General features: G+C 45.5%; 1 protein-coding gene across 2 annotated transcripts in view; it reads left to right on the forward strand.

Annotated features, from left to right (window-relative positions):
- Positions 1–901: 901 nt before the first annotated feature.
- LOC110494461 (plexin-A2) overlaps positions 902–18,050 on the forward strand; it is a 66,736-nt gene continuing 49,587 nt past the window's right edge. Inside the window, exon 1 of one of the 2 annotated variants that reach the window (XM_036950522.2) lies at positions 902–1,307. The gene's annotated coding sequence lies outside the window, so the exon portion shown is untranslated. Of the gene's footprint in view, positions 1,308–8,957; positions 9,194–18,050 lie in introns of those variants that run through there. The other variant, XM_090205926.1, reaches the window with a different exon arrangement.

An 18,050-nucleotide genomic window follows, 5' to 3' on the forward strand; every position in this document is an offset into this window, starting at 1 on the left:
TATCCTTACAACAACATTTACTCAGGGGTAGAATGCATATGTACATTTGCAAATGAGATATTCTGGATGTTTTCTCTACTAGTTAGATCTTCAGGCAGCTGGAAGCAAAGAGAAAGAGTTAATTGAAAGAGTGTGGTTGCAGCATTGAACCTATAGATGTCAGTGTTTAAAAGGGAAATTTGACATTTAAATCTCCAAGGGTACATGGAGAATAGAGTAAAACACATTTTTATGAATGATAATGTTGCAGTGTGCAATGTTTCTTGCTTTTCCCACTGGGCACAGATGTCAGTTCAATGTCTAGTTTTGATTTACATTTGGTTGGGTTGTCAACTAATGTGAATTCAATGTGAAATCAACAAGAAATGTCACCCGGTTGATTAATTTTTGCAAATCCAATCAGCTTTCCACATGGTTTCAATGTCATCACACTGAATGTTTTGTTTGAAATGACATGGAAACAACGTTGATTGAGACAGTTTTTTTCTAGTGGGTTGTCACTATAAAAAAAAGTGCAATAGAGCACAGTGTGTGAATGTGAGAGCATCAAATGACTCAGTCCTGTGGACTAATTTGTCGACTTTTTGTTAATGCTGAGACCAAGGTCTCTTTGCAAGATGAGCTCTATTTAATACAACAATACACACCAAAATACGATATGCACATTCAACTACACATCCATATACACATTACAACATACGTTATTGTAAACAACACTATATGAAAATAAAAACACAATCATAAAAAAAACGACACATTCTTCATTAAAATGGTCCCCTAACAGCAGTCTGAAATTCCCTATAGGCACCAATTCCTCATATTTTAAAGATGAAGCCAACTAACGTTCACTGTCAGTTAAAAAAAAAGACATTGAGCCCTTTCCAAAGGATGACGCGAGGAAGGTTGGGTTTGAACAGCACACTGTACGTGAGGTGCAAGTGAACTGATGAGAGTCCTATCTTGAAGCCTACCACCGGCATTGACACACCGAATTGAAACGTGAACGAGTCTTTTGAAATGTGGCAACGAGAAAATGATTGATGTTGAATTAGGGATGCGAGTTTAGAACACACGTAGGGCTAAATTTCCATTAATAAAATGAGAGATCAGATAACTGTTCCAGCCTGATAAATGAGAATGATAATCGCATCCTGAATGTTTTTTTGTTGTCGGCATATGGACATAGCGCGCTGACGGTGCCATTGTGGGACATTTTCCAACACCAAAGGAAGGACACTACATTCAGCAGGTTCTTTATTCATTTAGCACACCAGACACATCATGACTGAGCCTTTTTACATTTCAAGGTGAGTACCATACTAACATTGATAACTGCAGCTCATGAGAGGATGAAATGGAAAAGTTGGGTTATTACTTCGCGCGCTCAGGACGCAGTGAAATTATATACCCGCGCGTCCAAAATAAATTAGCTACATTCTTATAGTTTGAAGGGATTTACATACATGTATATTCTTTCCATATGTATTTGCATACAGGTATATTCTTTCAGCATCTTTCAGGATGTAGACAATGGTAACCATTCCGTAGAAGTCAGGTTAAATTGAATTGCATTTACTGTGATATCATCTCGTTCTCACACTCAGCAAGCAGCTGATGGGGTACCAAGGCATCTAGTACTCATGAGTTCTTTATATAGAGATAGCGTATTCTATCTGACTATCTGGAGTATCTCATATTGTGATACATTTCCTACTGAATCGCTATTTTGTGGTGATGCAAAATCGTGGACATATTTCTCTATAGAGGCATCACCTCTGTCTTTTTGAGGCAGGCACGTTACTTATGATTGACAACTGTCAGGGATTCTGGGCTTAGGCAGCAGCAGCAATAGGCACACACAACCTGAAGACCCTTTCATGAGACCTATCATCATCATTCTCATCATCCTAATCATGCTCAAATGGGCATACATCAAAATGCATCCTCATCAACCAGGTTGTCACCAAAATAATTATAATATAATAGTAGCGTTAAATATTTATTAATGCCAATACTGTTTTCTATGCTTGCTTTCACTTAATACTTCGGGATACTGGTGCACTTGTAGTCAGAAATGCCTTTTCTTTGTATAGGCAACCTACATGATTATCTTCCTAACACATTTCATATTTCGTGGGGCCTACATTACACAAATGCATTTAATACAAGGCTCCACTTTTTTGTGTACATTACAACATTTCTTTCCTAATGCATTTAATACAAGGCTATGTCGAATTTTATGAGGGTTGCCAGATTTCAATTTTGTGGTATCGATTAAGGTATTTGATTGGGGAATGGGGATACATTTTTATGATGGGAAATTATAATGCACACCATAATACACACATGCACACAAACACTTACACACACTCTGTTTGTACTCATGTTATAGACAACTCTTGACTTTTGAATTCATTATTTTTCATAGATGTCGGGAATAGTGGTATAGGAGAGTATGAAATGAATGAAATACCCTAACCCTATGCTATGTTAAATGCCAGCAGCAATTTCCAGTGAGAAAGGCTCAGTCTGAAGCCATTCTGCTATGGGTTTCACAGCCCTATAGTAATAATGCAAATTGTATCAGTATAAAACGGGTTTATTTACAACCTATGGGGTATAATATGTTGGGCAAAGTGGTATAGGAGAGTCTGACGTATAACCCTTAACTTGAGTTCAGTCTTCGCCAATGAGAACCAAGAGGGGCCTAACTTCGTCCTTCATGACTGGGAAAGGCCTCGATTCTAGGCTGTAGAAAATCCTACATCCATCTAATTAGATCAGAACAGGATGGATCAAAAGTTATTCATATTACTGGTTTACATCCTAAAAAAGGATAGTTGTTTTTTTGCTGCATAACACACATATAATTTGTCTACCCATGTGATGTGGATCATTGTCAGGTTATTTTATTTAAGCTTCAGTAACAAAAGAACACCATGGTTGTAATAACACTTTAAACAGGTCGTATGTAAATGTGTAGAATGTGTTTGTTTTGGGTCCACACTGGTAAGTTAACTTATTTAAAATAGACAGTCACAGAGGATTTTCTTCTGAATAACTGGTAAGGGCATAGCACTTTCCATTCAGCTTCAGGCAACTTTGATGTAAGGCTTGATCACACCTGTAGTGACTACTTCTATCCGTCATGCCCATTGTTGCTTATCCATTGTTCACTAGATATACCCAACACAATGTGGAAAAACAGAATGCTTCCCACCACTAGATCACATAACTAGACGTGAGCTGGATGTGATCCCAACGCAGCCACCAATCTAGCAGAAGAAACTGAAAGCTGCAACAGGGACTTTAACCAGGGCTCATATGTGGCGAGGTGAGCTCTAACGGCCGTTGCCATGAAATTTTAACAGGCCTCTGGGCAGAGGCAGTGAGCCTACAGTGCTGGCATATAACTTGTTACAATAGCCTCGCCCATCGGGCTCCCAAGTGGCGCAGCAGTCTAAAACAGAACCCAAACCAGCTGCGAGCGTGCACCATTGTGCATACATTTATTTTGTCCCTCCACACCAAACGCGATCATGACATGCAGCTTAAAATATAAAAACAAATTCTGAACCAATTACATTAATTTGGGGACAGGTCGAAAAGCATTAAACATTTATGGCAAATTAGCTAGCTAGCTTGCACTTGCTAGCTAATTTGTCCTATTTAGCTAGCTTGCTGTTGCTAGCTAATTTGTCCTATTTAGCTAGCTTGCTGTTGCTAGCTAATTTGTCCAATTTAGCTAGCTTGCTGTTGCTAGCTAATTTGTCCTGGGATATAAACATTGAGTTGTTATTTTACATGAAATTCATAAGGCCCTCTACTCCGACAATTAATCCCCACATAAAACAGTCAACCGAATCCTTTCTAGTCATCTATATTGCGATTGGCAACTTTCATAAATTAGGTGCATTACCGCCACTGACCTCGTTCGTCTTTCAATCACCCACATGGGTATAACCAATGAGGAGATGGGAGAGGCAGGACTTGCAACTGTAACGGCTTTCTTCCTGGGAAGGAGAGGCGGACCAAAATGCAGCGTGGTTATTTCTAAACATCTTTAATGAAAGATGAAAACGTGAACACTATACAAAATAAGAAAACGTGGAAAAACCGAAACAGTCCTAACAGGTGCAAAACACAGAGACAGGAACAAATACCCACAAAATACCTAAAGAATATGGCTGCCTAAACATGGTTCCCAATCAGAGACAACGATAAACACCTGCCTCTGATTGAGAACCACTCCAGGCAACCATAGACTTATCTAGAACACTCAACTGAACACAACCATATAGACTACAAAACCCCTAGACAAAACAAGACACATAAATCACCCATGTCACACCCTGGCCTAACCGACATAATAAAGAAAACACAGAATACTAAGGCCAGGGTGTGACAGTACCCCCCCCCCCAAAGGTGCGGACTCACCTAAACCCATAGGGAGGGTCTGGGTGGGCGTCTGTCCACGGTGGCGGCTCTGGCGCGGGACGTGGACCCCACTCCAACACAGTCTTAGTCCGCTTACTTAGCGTCCCTTGAGTGGCGACCCTCGCCACCGACCTTGGCCTAGTAACCTTAACAAAGGGCCCCACTGGACTGAGGGGAAGCTCCGGACTGAGGGACAGCTCGGGACTAAGGTAGATCGGGACTGAGGGGTAGCTCGGGACTGAGGGGTATCTCAAGACTGAGGGGTAGCTCAAGACTGATAGGTAGCTCAGGACTGATAGGTAGTTCAGTACTGAGAGGTAGCTCAAGACTAAGAGATAGCTCAGGCAGGTTGACGGCTCTGGCAGATCCTGGATGAATGGCGGCTCTGGCGGATCCTGGCTGAATGGCGGCTCTGGCGGATCCTGGCTGAATGGCGGCTCTGGCGGATCCTGGCTGACGGGAGACTCTGGCGGCTCATGACAGACGGGAGACTCTGGCGGCTCATGACAGACGGGAGACTCTGGCGGCTCATGACAGACGGGAGACTCTGGCAGCTCATGACAGACGGGAGACTCTGGCGGCTCATGACAGACAGGAGACTCTGGCGACTCATGACAGACGGGAGACTCTGGCGACTCATGACAGACGGGAGACTCTGGCGGCTCATGACAGACGGGAGACTCTGGCGGCTCATGACAGACGGGAGACTCTGGCGGCTCATGACAGACAGGAGACTCTAGCAGCTCTGGTCAGACGGGAGACTCTAGCAGCTCTGGACAGACGGGCAGCTCAGGCAATGCTGGAGAGGAGGAAGGCTCTGGCAGCGCTGGACAGAGGAGCTCTGGTGCCTCTTGACAGACGGGTGACTCTGGCGGCTCATGACAGACGGGAGACTCTGGCGGCTCATGACAGACGGGAGACTCTGGCAGCTCATGACAGACGGGAGACTCTGGCGGCTCATGACAGACAGGAGACTCTGGCGACTCATGACAGACGGGAGACTCTGGCGACTCATGACAGACGGGAGACTCTGGCGGCTCATGACAGACGGGAGACTCTGGCGGCTCATGACAGACGGGAGACTCTAGCAGCTCTGGTCAGACGGGAGACTCTAGCAGCTCTGGACAGACGGGCAGCTCAGGCAACGCTGGAGAGGAGGAAGGCTCTGGCAGCGCTGGACAGAGGAGCTCTGGTGCCTCTTGACAGACGGGTGACTCTGGCGGCTCATGACAGACGGGAGACTCTGGCGGCTCATGACAGACGGGAGACTCTGGCGGCTCATGACAGACGGGAGACTCTGGCGGCTCATGACAGACGGGAGACTCTGGCGGCTCATGACAGACGGGAGACTCTGGCGGCTCATGACAGACGGGAGACTCTGGCGGCTCATGACAGACGGGAGACTCTGGCGGCTCATGACAGACGGGAGACTCTGGCGACTCATGACAGACGGGAGACTGGCGGCTCATGACAGATGGGAGACTCTGGCGGCTCATGACAGACGGGAGACTCTGGCGGCTCATGACAGACGGGAGACTCTAGCAGCTCTGGTCAGACGGGAGACTCTAGCAGCTCTGGACAGACGGGCAGCTCGGGACTGAGGTAGATCGGGACTGAGGGGTAGCTCGGGACTGAGGGGTATCTCAAGACTGAGGGGTAGCTCAAGACTGATAGGTAGCTCAGGACTGATAGGTAGTTCAGTACTGAGAGGTAGCTCAAGACTAAGAGATAGCTCAGGCAGGTTGACGGCTCTGGCAGATCCTGGATGAATGGCGGCTCTGGCGGATCCTGGCTGAATGGCGGCTCTGGCGGATCCTGGCTGAATGGCGGCTCTGGCGGATCCTGGCTGACGGGAGACTCTGGCGGCTCATGACAGACGGGAGACTCTGGCGGCTCATGACAGACGGGAGACTCTGGCGGCTCATGACAGACGGGAGACTCTGGCAGCTCATGACAGACGGGAGACTCTGGCGGCTCATGACAGACAGGAGACTCTGGCGACTCATGACAGACGGGAGACTCTGGCGACTCATGACAGACGGGAGACTCTGGCGGCTCATGACAGACGGGAGACTCTGGCGGCTCATGACAGACGGGAGACTCTGGCGGCTCATGACAGACGGGAGACTCTGGCTGCTCATGACAGACGGGAGACTCTGGCGACTCATGACAGACGGGAGACTGGCGGCTCATGACAGATGGGAGACTCTGGCGGCTCATGACAGACGGGAGACTCTGGCGGCTCATGACAGACGGGAGACTCTAGCAGCTCTGGTCAGACGGGAGACTCTAGCAGCTCTGGACAGACGGGCAGCTCGGGCAACGCTGGAGAGGAGGAAGGCTCTGGCAGCGCTGGACAGAGGAGCTCTGGCGCCTCTTGACAGACAGGAGACTCTGACTGCGCTGGAGAGGAAGGCTCTGGCAACGCTGGACAGGCGAGGCACACTGTAGGCCTGGTGCGTGGTGCCGGCACTGGTGGTACTGGGCCGAGGACACGCACCTCAGGGCGAGTGCGGGGAGCTGCCACCGGAGGGCTAATGCGTGGAGGTGGTACTGGATAGACCGGACCGTGCAGGCGCACTGGAGCTCTTGAGCACCGAGCCTGCCCAACCTTACCTGGTTGAATGCTCCCGGTCGCCCTGCCAGTGCGGCGAGGTGGAATAACCCGCACTGGGCTGTGCAGGCGAACCGGGGACACCATGCGCAAGGCTGGTGCCATGTACGCCGGCCCAAGGAGACGCACTGGAGACCAGATGCGTAGAGCCGGCTTCATGGCACCTGGCTCGATGCCCACTCTAGCCCGGCCGATACGAGGAGCTGGTATGTACCGCACCGGGCTATGCACCCGCACTGGGGACACCGTGCGCTCCACAGCATAACACGGTGCCTGCCCGGTCTCTCTCGCCCCCCCGGTAAGCACAGGAAGTTGGCGCAGGTCTCCTACCTGGCTTCGCCATACTCCCTGTGTGCCACCCCCCAATACGTTTTTGGGGCTGACTCTCGGGCTTCCATCCACGCCGCTGTGCTGCCTCCTCATACCAGCGCCTCTCCACCTTGCTGCCTCCTCATACCAGCGCCTCTCCGCCTTCGCTGCCTCCAGCTCTTCTTTGGGCGGCGATATTCTCCTGGCTGTGCCCAGGGTCCGTTACCGTCCAATTCGTCCTCCCATATCCAATCCTCTTTGCGCTGCTCCTGCTGCCGCTTCTCCTGCAGCACCTTGGGGCGGCTACACTCCCCTGGCTTAGCCCAGGGTCCTCTCCCGTCGAGGATTTCCTCCCATGTCCAAGAGTCCTGTGTCTTTGGCCGCTGTTGCTGTTGCCTGTCACCACGCTGCTTGATCCTGTTTTGGTGGGTGATTCTGTAACGGCTTTCTTCCTGGGAAGGAGAGGCGGACCAAAATGCAGCGTGGTTATTTCTAAACATCTTTAATGAAAGATGAAAACGTGAACACTATACAAAATAAGAAAACGTGGAAAAACCGAAACAGTCCTAACTGGTGCAAAACACAGAGACAGGAACAATCACCCACAAAATACCTAAAGAATATGGCTGCCTAAATATAGTTCCCAATCAGAGACAACGATAAACACCTGCCTCTGATTGAGAACCACTCCAGGCAACCATAGACTTACCTAGAACACTCAACTGAACACAACCCCATAGACTACAAAACCCCTAGACAAAACAAGACACATAAATCACCCATGTCACACCCTGGCCTAACCAACATAATAAAGAAAACACAGAATACTAAGGCCAGGGCGTGACAGTAACGTGATCTGCGTCAGAATTAAAACTGTTTTCTATTTTAGCCCGTGGCAACGCAGATGCTCGTTGGCGTGCTCAAGCAATGCAATAATGGTGCAATAATTGAATAACATAGATTTCAAAATATATTTTGCAACGCTCGCACATGCGACGCGAGCGGTGTAGTCAGCCTGTAAGGCACGGAATCGCAGCGCTAGAGGCATCGCTGTATCACAACCGGCCATGACCGGGAGTCCCATAGGGCCCAGCGTTATCTGAGTTAGGGGAGGGTTTGGCCAGGGTAGGCCGTCATTGTAAATAAGAAATTGTTCTTAACTGATTTGCCTGGTTAAATAAAAACATTTAAAAAGTATATAACATGATTGACACAACCGTAGTAGTCATAATGAAACGGATGGGGGCATGTGATCATGTTTTTTTAAAGTGGCAAAATCACCTTTAAGTAATATCAAACCAAATATGGAGTTGATTTGAATTGATATCAGGTGATGTGGACTTTTTTTTTTTTTAAACATACTCACATGCCCCCATCACTTCCATTCATTATTAGCTTGTGGTGGCTCAGGTTAGCTGAAATATGTAGTGGCTGTTTAAAGAAAACTGAACAATGGATTACAGTTTTTCTTGGCTCATAGACTACTTTCAGGGTGAGGAACCATCTAAGATCATGTTGTAAAATAGTGAACTGCTCCTTTAAGCCTAAACAGCAGCTGCAGTGCAAACTTCACAATGCTATTGACCAAGCTCATCTCATCTTTGTTCTGTCTGTGTGTTTGGAAGGAGGATTGGATTTGTTGCCTTTTAGCCTTTCCTAGTCATGCAAACCAAATGAACCCAGGGCTCTTGGTGTGCTCTCTGTGCTCTCTACGCTCATGCTTATCTCACTGGCCAGTTGGACTGGCATTTATTCAGATGGTCCCACCAGAGCAGTAAAGCTTCTCACAGAGAGAGAGAGATTGACTTCTCTCTGTTGGCTCGCTAATGCCAGGTTAGTAGCTTTATCAGTTGCCTGCTAATTTTAGAATTTAAATAGGTCTTTATTTTAGTTCATTTTTTATTACTGTAGGCCTACTGTCATATAATGAGATTGCGTTTTCCTTTAGAGGTGACTCTGGATTGCTTCTATTACTGTATCTCCATATCATTCTTTGCAATGGTAAAAAGAGGGCTATTTCCTGCAGCATAACTTTCTCTAATCTACTGACCCTGTTTTCATTGCCTCTCATCAGTCATGAGATCTCTTCATATTTTTTGATTTAACATTGCAACACTGGCTAGTGTGTTCTTTACCGAGGTGTCATGATTCAACCTTTTTAAAATGATTATAGATAAACTCACATTATGTTATTTTAGTGTGGAGTACTAGCCTGATCAAATGTTGATATTAAATATGGTTGTTGTGTGATCCAAACATCATCAGGAGCAATGTGGGTCAGCGGCAATGCCCTGCACTCTATTTGCAGTGGTAAGTCAGGCAAATTAGTGTTTGTAAGACAATTACACGGTGTGTGACTGCACATCAGCTCACTACCCAGAGCTGGAGACCCCTCCCGTTGCCCACGGAGAAACTGATGAAACACGACAGCTCAGATGCTATAGCCTGAGGAGGAAGGGGAGGAGGGCCCTCATGTTGGCTAGTGTGTATGTATGTATGTACATATGTATGTACTGTATGAATGAGCGAGTGTACATACTTTTGCGTATGTGAAAGAGGGATCGTCACAAAGACAGACAGAGAAAGAAAGAGTGAGAATATGAGAGTGAGAAAGATAAATACAATCCCCCAAATGAACAAACATGGCCTGTAGCTGTTTTCTTCTCTCCTCCGTCCTCCATCAAGTACCTGATTATTTAGTGGTGTCTGAAAGCCAGCATAGAGGTAAAAAGACTGTACATGTCTATTCAAAGTGTAGAGCGTTTAGTGGAAAGTGTCAGAGGAGAGATACAGGTGGAGGCATACAGTGAGCTCACTTGCCAGGTGGTACCATTGGCAGTACACTGCATGCAATATGGCACAGCGCCTCCAGATTGTTATCTCTATTTTCAATGTAAATGCTGCTGTCACAGTGCTGTTGTACTGGATGTTCTCCTACAGGCTACTTCCATGTTGATTTGCAATCCCTGGCACTTTGTGAGATGGCATTGTGCTAGTGTAAATGGTTGAGCTTTTTAGACAATAGGCGAGAGCCACAGATTCATTGGTGAGAGAAATCAAATCCAATGTTATCCGTCACTTACACATGGTTAGCAGATGTTAATGTGAGTGTAGCTAAATGCTTGTTCTTCTAGAGACCTATGAGGTAATGACGGGACATTGAATAGATGAGCAGGGTTGAGAACTAAGAGATAAGAGCAGAGATAAAGACATATAGTACTCTATAGGAGGGGACTTGGCAGGGTCAAACATGTAATGTGAGGAGGAAGCAATTAAGTATTTAGGGGAACATGATTTGTGCAGTAAGTTAGTCAGTCTCTATGTTTTTATTCCCTGTACCGTGCCACTGACTCGGGCATTAGTGCAGAGTTTCAATGTAGGTTAAAGTTAGGGGCAGGATGGAAGAAGCTAAGCTGTATGAGCAGATCCTTTTATTTGCAGGGCTCTGGCTGTGTCCCACCTCCTTGATCTTATTTACACTGGGGATTAAATGAGGAATGGGTGCTGCCGGTGCACTATAGTCTCCAGGGGTGAAGTTGTGAATAGTAGACACCATGTATTGTCTCTTCTTTTTCCTGTTTCTTTCTGGGCTCCCAGTGATTTGTCAGCAGTGAAGGTAGCAGATGCTCTCTTTGCGTTGTCATTTCTTTGATCGCAATTTTTTGTGCCAGCTACCTCCAACCTTGGCATCCTGATCCCTACACAGCCATATGGGCCAGTAGAGGGAAGCTGAGGAAACATACAGGCTTGTTCTGAATCAGTTGTTGTTGGCTTTGTGTGCGTGTCCATATAAGGGTGTGTGCGAATTTGCCGCTTCATATGTTCTTTCCATTGTACATGGAAGTGCACTTTGTATATTGAAGTCTACTGTCTATCATTTCAGAGAGCAACATCTTTCACTACTATGTTTGACTTTTCTATCCTGAATGATTGATGCCATCAAAGCTTACACAGTATAGCATACTACACACCCAGTCATACTGTAACTGACTGAGATGAATATAGCTGATCTACAGGGACAGTTACAATAAATGTAGGATGTCGTAAGCTGTATTTAAAAAAATACACTCAAGGCAGGAATAGACTAATGTTGTAACTAGCTGGTAATCTACGGGAACAGTGAGAGAGCATATCCAAACAGAACTCTATAGATGTTCCTTGTCCCTGCCCAAACCCCACTGGGGAAGAGAGCTCGTATTTCATTAGCCTTATTCCCTAGTCCCCTCAGCTGTCATGCCAACAGTGCACTCGTAGCCTTGCTCTTTCCCTTGTTCTTTTTTAAGTCCCTTAAATGTCATTACCGATGGGGGTGATTTAGCAGCATACAGACTTGCTCTGTCTTTCACTGAATGTTGAATTATAGAAGACCTGGTATTGCACTTGGGCTGCACAGGTTTTCATCAGAATGCTGGAGGTCACTTTGACTTTCCTCTTTGATTCTCATCATTCATGCAACATGAGCACTCGCTGATTCAAAGAGCCTGTTTCAGGTCACCATTAGTCAGTAGAGATCCACAGTGAAATGTACTGAAGACAGAGCCCAGGGAAGGGAATTGATGAGTGAATCTGACTGGGAAGCTCTATATTTCCATGAGGACTCAGAATTCTGCAGTGTTGCAGCAATTTAAGTTTTACTGCTGTGCATAATGCCAATCATTGTCAGAGGTCACTGATTGTGTTTTGACAATATGCTTGAAGAGATTCCTTTCCCCTAGCTTGGTTCACGACCCTGTGGTTTTTACAACCGTAATATTTTTGGATTGATTGAGTGATGTTTTATGGTTTTTAATGCTTGGTCTCTAAAGCTAGCAGTCTGAGAATTGTTCACTAAACAATACAATTGATATAAAATACATTGAATTCTTATTTTACTCATAACATCAAACAATCCAACAAAAGATTATATCAACTAAAATGAGGAATAGCCTGATGTCAAGGGTGTGTGTACTGGTGTCAGGTGCAGGAGAGCAGAGTGTTGTGAACAGGCGCACACTTTATTCAGGCTGGAGTGAACAAACTGGGTCAAAACCTCCAGAAAAAGGAAATAGCGCGAAAATACACTCACCAAAGCTAATGTACCAAATGAACATACAACGTGCACAAACATGGAAACAGCCTGGCACGTCACAATAACCACATAACAAACAATTTCACACTAAGACATGGAGGGGAACAGAGGAATAAATACATGCAGTGTGATTAGGGAATGAAAACCAGGTGTGCAGGGAACAAGACAAAACAAATGGAAGAATGAAAAATGGAGTGGCGATGGCTAGAAAGCTGGTGACGTCGACCGCCGAAAGCCGCACGAACAAGGAGAGGAGCCGACCTCGGCGGAAGTCGTGACACCTGAATTGATTTGAAGAGGAAAATGGTCACTAAATCTGGTCGAATTCACTGCTTGTAGGCCTGTCCAATAATCACAGTATCGTGTGTTTCAAATGAACATCCATATGTCATTATAGCCATTATAGGGCTGAATGTGGGTTAGTAAGAAGACCAATAAAAGCAGAATCCATAGCCCGGGGCCTGGCCCTCCAATGAGAACACAAATAAGACACAGAGGAGTGATCACAAAACATTTATTTTACCGTAAACCTCACAGGTCCCTCGTGATTAAATCTGACATTAATTTAAAAGTCATCGTTATTAAAGATGGCATTTTCATGTCCTAATTCCTCTACCCCTCACTGTAGCTACCAGTGTCAGCCTCCAGCTCTGGCTCTCTGGCTCGCTCTGCCCCCCCATCTCCAACATGTATGACCTACTTCTGTCTCTGCATCATTGTAAACAGATCTACTAATTGCCTTCATTTATTCATTTGGAAGTCAAGTTCTGTTGGGGCTGGCGTCCTCCCAGTTCATTCATGTGTAATGCTTACAATTTCGCCCTCCCCCTATGACTCGTCCTCGTGGATTTGCGGACCCCAAGACAAAGGTATCCCGTCAGGCTTTGTGATTTAGCCCATGATTAAATGATTGCCATTTTGAGGGGCATGAGACATTTCCGCAGTGTCGCATTGTGCAGACTGACCCAGATGTGGGGACATGACAATATACTGCACATAATGCATCGACATAAGCTCTAGAAGGGATGAAGATGTCTTTATGGTTATATGGATTTGTAAAGGTTTTGTGTGGTGGAATATTCTAATCAAGTGAAATTTAGTCATTTCTTCAAACAATCATCTTTATTCAATATCAATTAATTATTGCAATAAGGAGGCTGGTCCACCCAACACCCTTGAGTGTTGGACCGAGTAACCTAACCTTTACACAAATGCAGAGTTCTTTATATAGCTGACACTAAGAATGCTTAGTCATGGTTGGTTCCACCCCTCCCATGCAGATTTGGGCACCAGAAGCCACTCTGGGTTCATCCTGTCGGTATCTGCCTTAACCCCACCCTGGCTTAGTTTCCCAGATGCAAGGATGATTTTGAGACAATTAGGGATTGTTCTACTCCTAAACTATCTCTAGTAAAACACATTCTTGTCTATGAAACACAGTCTTTAACTCATTTGTCAGCTCAAGCCATCTCTAGTGACCATACGCTCAGATTAGCTAGAGGGAACTAGAGTAGAGACCATAAAAACACAGACACTAGCAGGACAGAAATGTCTTACTATTAGTTAAAAATTAATGGTTATCAATTCATATCAAATAATTCAGGTAAATATGTAATTTTTCTCTCAATTGTCAAAACCCCTCATATTCCACCCTAAAACCTAGGATTGGGGAACACAGATGTACAGCAATGCTCTGTAGGTTTGCTATAACTAGATCACATCCAGTCCTGTCCTTGTGCCTCCATACTGTGTTAATACTCTGTCTTGTCCAGCCTGATCAGACATGGCCACAAGGGACACAGTTTTCATCACATCTGATGAAAGGACACAACTCTATTGTTGCCTCAGTGTGAGAGCACTGTGTCTGTCCTGCAGCCTGAAAGATGGTGTCACAGGGTGTTGACTGTTTCCAATCCTCTCACACGTTATCAGCCTGGGCCCAGCACAAGCCTCAGAGGCTGCTGCAAATGGAACACATTCCTGAGATATAAAGCACAATACGCACTGTGCATAAAGTGCACAGAGGGAAAGAAGGAGACATATTTCTGTGATCATTTAAAATCATGTTTATGTATGGTCACAGACGGTTACCCTCCAATGAATCACACATAATAACACACTGCAGAGTTTATACCAGAATGCCGTGCCAATGTACTCCAATGAAGGCTGAAAACATAGGCACAGCCCTTGGTGGAGGTCTTAAGGTCGAATTAAACATGGTGGCATGGCATGGCATTTTGACTCAGATTGGTGCCCTCCACCCTAGCCTGGCATCCCCAGAGGCCTGAGCATGTTTTTCAATGAGTGTGTGTGAATGAGTCATGTCTGGGGCTAAGGCTGGGGTTGGCAGGAGTGTGTCTGACTGGCAAGGCAGTGTATTCCGCAGGGAGGGCTGTAGCCAGCAAGGAGCTGTCCCTATAATCCAGGGTAAACACAGAGCAGTGTGACTGCATGGCACGCCTCAAACATGACTGAATCCAGCAGAAAATAAATGGATAGACTGCTGTTACTTCCTGCTTCTGGCCCACCTTGTTATTCTCTATAGAAGGTTTGGCTTGATCTTCACAACACTGAATTCACCTCTGTTGGTCTCTGTATTGAGGAACTATGCTGCACCTTGTCGTTTCTATAATATTTGTCCTTAGCTTTACGGTTTCAATTAAAATTGAGGGATTACATATTTTGCACAGACACAGACATAATACTTGAGGCGCAACTAAGATCTTAATGCAAATGATGTTGAGGTTCATAACACTGAAGTTGGTCATATGATTTGGATTGGAATAATTTACAATAACATAATGGCTTTCCCAAACCACTGAACACAGCAACTCAAGGTGGTCTCCCATGATATTGTAAACTGGGAGCTTAATATAGTGTTTGAAATGCGATGCACTTCTGGGGGGCAAAAATGATTTGTGACAATCCATTTGCTTGGGCAACCTGTTAATGGAATTCATTTTCTGCATGTACAACAATTAAATGCTGCATAGAGTCAAGACAGATTACCCTGAAGCCTTCATAAAACAGAGCTACAGCTCACACCTGTGTGAGAATCATGTAACAGGGCCCGGAGATAGGCTAAGACTATTCATAATGACTATTCATAATGTTTCACTACAAAGGCCAATTGAATAAAACATGTTATTATATTAGCATATAAACTAGATAAGGGGTGTCTAGTTACTGCAGATGTGAGAGAGAGATTGTCAGGAGAAGGACATGTGATATCTTTATTCAAATCAAAGGAGAGGGAATGCTTGGTAGAGCTACGGTAGCCAAGGCTCTGCTAGTAGCTAAGGCTCTGCTGGTAGCTAAGGCTCTGCTAGTAGCTAATGTTCTGCTAGTAGCTAAGGCTCTGCTAGTAGCCAAGGCTCTGCTGGTAGCCAAGGCTCTGCTAGTAGCTAATGTTCTGCTAGTAGCTAAGGCTCTGATAGTAGCTAAGGCTCTGCTAGTAGCCAAGGTTCTGTTAGTAGCTAAGGCTCTGATAGTAGCTAAGGCTCTGCTAGTAGCCAAGGCTCTGCTAGTAGCCAAGGCTCTGCTGGTAGCCAAGGCTCTGCTGGTAGCCAAGGCTCTGCTGGTAGCCAATGCTCTGCTGGTAGCCAATGCTCTGCTGGTAGCCAAGGCTCTGCTGGTAGCCAAGGCTCTTCTGGTAGCCAAGGCTCTGCTGGTAGCTAAGGCTCTGCTAGTAGCTAAAGCTCTGCTAGGCAGCTATCTCCAGTCAGCACCGGTTGCTCTCCCTCCCAGGAGCCACAGGATTGACCTTTTATGTGTATCCTGCATAGCACAGCTTGCCAGTGCAGTGACATGTTATTTATTTATCTGGATATAGAGTTTTGATATTTTCCTTGTAACATTTAGATTTGTAACTGACATGTATAACCACCAAAGAACTCCATGATGAAAGGATGGCAACAGAACAGGGCAGCAATGTCGGTGCCAGTAAAGTGTTTCCCCTAGGATTTCTTTCAGCACCGGTGGCAAAGGTGGTATGTGTTGTATGTTTTTTAGAACAGGGAGAGAATACACAAAGTGTGTCTGTCTGCCAAAGGGACCAGAGGAAAAAGGAACACTCCAGTGATTTCTCCCCTGATGTCTTTGAGGCAGGGACAGATGGAGACGAGACACGAGTGGAGTTGGAGAGATCCCAGACACCACTGTGTCAATCCTCCAGTCCTGTCTTTCCTCCCCTTCCTTGGCTCATACACAACATACACTGCCAGACATACTGTTAGTAGTTAGCAATGGAGTGCAGCCATGGCCACTTCTGTCCAATTCTAGGACACACATTACCTTTTATATTTAACCTTTACTCTAACCAGGACCTCTCATTGAGATAAATAATCTATTTTCCTATCTTAAGGGGACCTAGGACCGTGAAAGCAATTCTTTCCAAGCTAAAGGCTTTGAGCTGGCCAAATGCTTCCGTACCATTTCACTGGGAAGATGAATGGTTTGTGAAGCAAAGAGGCTACAGTAGAGAGCTGTTGGTCTGGAATCAGACAGGACAGAGTGTGTGGCTTGTGGGGGCTCCACAGCCTTAGAGAGCCAGCTTGGCTAAGCCTCCAGAGTTGCTGGGACTTAGACGAAAGGAGCGGGTGCAGTGCAGGCAGATGTGGACTCCTAATTTACAGTCCTTTCCTTCGCGCATAGCACTTTTATTACTACTATAATGGACTGGGATGAAGTGAGTGCAAGTATGAAGCCACCAGTTCTCCCTCATCTCTGATCAATGTTCCCTACCCTAGATTAATAAGGAATCATATAAACAGGATGCCTGATAAACGTGCCATTTGTTCCTCCAGGTCCAAAGTGACTAACCAGGTTATCTTGACTAATCAATGTGAGAAATGTTTTAATTTAGACAGATGTGAACTCAAACTAAAGCATAAAACACATGATGATCAGTAGATTGTGAAAATAAAGAAAGTCATACATAACATGATTTTTCAAGGCTTTCACTCTCCTTTCTCTAATCCATCCATCAATCTACTCATCCATCCATCCACTCATCCATCCATCCCATGCATTCCATGCAATATTCTAGAGTCATTGTTTGTCTCCTGGTTGAAACATCTACATAAACTATGCTAATGAAATTAACCGAGGAAACGAAAGGGTTGATGCTGCCTGACTTTGAATCCCTAATGATTCTCGCCATCCCTGGAAAAGGCCTGATTTAATTTAGGAATGTCTGCCGCGCTGGAGAGAGTGACTAATTCCTGGAGGATTCGACTATTTAGGAGAACAAGAGGGAGGGGAGTAAAGAAAACAGGGAACTGGATACATGGAAGCATAATAATGCATTTGGATCCTGCAGATAGGGGAAGCAGAGAGAACACCTCACAGAGAGAATGAGCCCCTGCAGATAGGGGAAGCAGAGATAACACCTCACAGAGAGAATGAGCCCCTGCAGATAGGGAAAGCAGAGAGAACACCTCACAGAGAGAATGAGCCCCTGCAGATAGGGGAAGCAGAGAGAACTTGATTGCAGTGGGATAGAGGTCTACACTGTGAAGTGATTACTGCAATTCCATGTTCCACTGATGTATGTTGTGTCTGAGAAAGCAGAGCAGAAGAACAAGGGTGAAACAGTTTCAAGATGCTATTTTTCAGTGTGAT

This window comes from Oncorhynchus mykiss, chromosome 17, assembly GCF_057628025.1.
Source record: "Oncorhynchus mykiss isolate SJ-2025 chromosome 17, ASM5762802v1, whole genome shotgun sequence".
Lineage (NCBI taxonomy): Eukaryota > Metazoa > Chordata > Actinopteri > Salmoniformes > Salmonidae > Oncorhynchus > Oncorhynchus mykiss.